Source organism: Jaculus jaculus, chromosome 1 (assembly GCF_020740685.1).
Source record: "Jaculus jaculus isolate mJacJac1 chromosome 1, mJacJac1.mat.Y.cur, whole genome shotgun sequence".
Taxonomy (NCBI): Eukaryota; Metazoa; Chordata; class Mammalia; order Rodentia; family Dipodidae; genus Jaculus; species Jaculus jaculus.
This window is the reverse complement of record NC_059102.1, coordinates 5,527,417-5,529,549: the sequence shown is the minus strand read 5'-3', so window position 1 is coordinate 5,529,549 and position 2,133 is coordinate 5,527,417.

Here is a 2,133-nt window from a genome sequence, read left to right as displayed (position 1 = left end):
CTTATATCTTGAGCTAGGTGTCTATTCTGGCCTTGTGCTCATTGTTAAATCCATTCTTCATCTTCCTGTTGTTGAGATGTTGGAGTTCTTTGTCTGTCTTGGATGTAAGTCTTTTTTTTTTTTTAATTTTTTATTTATTTATTTGAGAGCGACAGACTCAGAGAGAAAGACAGATAGAGGGAGAGAGAGAGAATGGGCGCGCCAGGGCTTCCAGCCTCTGCAAACGAACTCCAGACGCGTGCGCCCCTTGTGCATCTGGCTAACGTGGGATCTGGGGAACCGAGCCTCGAACCGGGGTCCTTAGGCTTCACAGGCAAGCGCTTAACCGCTAAGCCATCTCTCCAGCCCGGATGTAAGTCTTTTATCAGGTGGGTATCTTGCAAATATTTTCTCTCTGGAGCTTCTTTTCTCATTTCCTTTTAAAGATTTTATTTTTATTTATTTATTAGAAAAACAAGATGGGGGAGGGAGAGAGAGAGAGAGAGAGAGAGGGAGGGTGGGAGGGAGAGAGAATGGGCACACCAGAGCCTTTAGCCACTGAAAATGAACTCCAGATGCATGCACCACCATGTGCATCTGGCTTACTGTGGGACCTGGAAAATCGAACCTGGGTCCTTAGGTTTTACAGGCATGCACCTTAACCACTAAGCCATCTCTCCAGCCCCCTTTTCATTTTCTTAACATTATCTTTCTTTTTTAAAAAATATTTTATTTATTTGCTTATTTATTCATGAGGAAGAAAGAGGGAAAGATGGAGAGAGAGAGGAGTGTAATGGGCAGCCAGGCACCACTGCGAAGGAACTGCAGACACACGTGCCACTCTGTTCACCGAGTTCTGCATGGGCACTGCGGAACTGAACCCAGGCTGGCAAAGTTTGAAAGCAAGTACCTCTGACCACTGAGCTGCCTCCCCAGCCCTTGACAGTGTCTTTTTTTAAAATTTAATCTTATTTTTCATCTTTTCACAATTTTTATTAACATTTTCCATGATTATAAAAAATATCCCATGGTAATACCCTCCCCCCCGCACTTTCCCCTTTGAAATTCCACTCTCCATCATATCCCCTCCCCATCTCAATCATTCTACTTACAGACAGTGTCGTTTTAAAGAGTAGATGATTTTAATTTTGATGAAGCACATCTCATCATGTTTTCTTTCTAATTTGAGGCTGAACGCATAGAGACTACAGTGTTCAGAAGCACCCCTCCCCCATCACTGAGTCCCCTGATCCCAAGTTACAGTTTCATGACATTGTTGTCATTTCCTTAATTCCTGGGCACCAGTGTCTTCATGACCAACTAGCGCCCTGTTCACGTGTCCCTGCTTCTAAAATTTATTTTATTTATGTTCTTTTTTCCCCAACTAGACTAGAATGTTGTCATCATCTAGGGACTTCCCACACCCATTCTCAGCCTCTTCCCACCTCTACTGTGTTCACCTTGAGCCACTGGATATGGGAATTGGGGGTGTCTTTGAGAGCACAGGAGCCTTATCTACCACTCTTTGGTGGAAAGTCAGGAGCGAGGGCCCCAGAAGATCAACAGTCACACAGAGCTCTCAGAGTCAGTGGCCTCCAGATTCTTGACATGGTGGGATGAAATCCATAGACCAGAAGCAAAGGTTTAGGGAGATTTTACCACAGCTTATGAGAGGCACATCTTAGAGTTAAGGAAAGGGAATGAAATACAGCTCCTGTCCACTGGAGGGGAGAGGCTCCCCGACAATTGGAAAGCCCACCCTGAGACCCAGGCTGGGGTCTTCTGTGGGAGTAGAGGCTGCACTGGTCAGTTCAGTCCTGATGTCAGGCTTTTTGGGAAAAGAAAATCCTCCCAGGAAGCTTACTCCTTCAGGAAGGGAGTTCTCTCTTTGGAAGAGGGGTGATTATCTTTCCTAGGAAAAGAGAAATTCTCTAGGGGAGACGAGTCAAGAAAAGGTCAGACCTTCTTGACACTTGTGACCCCTAGCAAAGTGGAATGATCTAGATTCTCTCCCTGTAGGCTCAAAGATACTGCTTGCTTCTACCTGGGGTGTGGTGGTTATTGCCCCTCAACTGACTCACTTTTGTGATTTGTTTCAATGCCAGCTTTCTAAGGGACTCTGAGCCACACGCACCTCGCCGCTTCCTCTCGCAA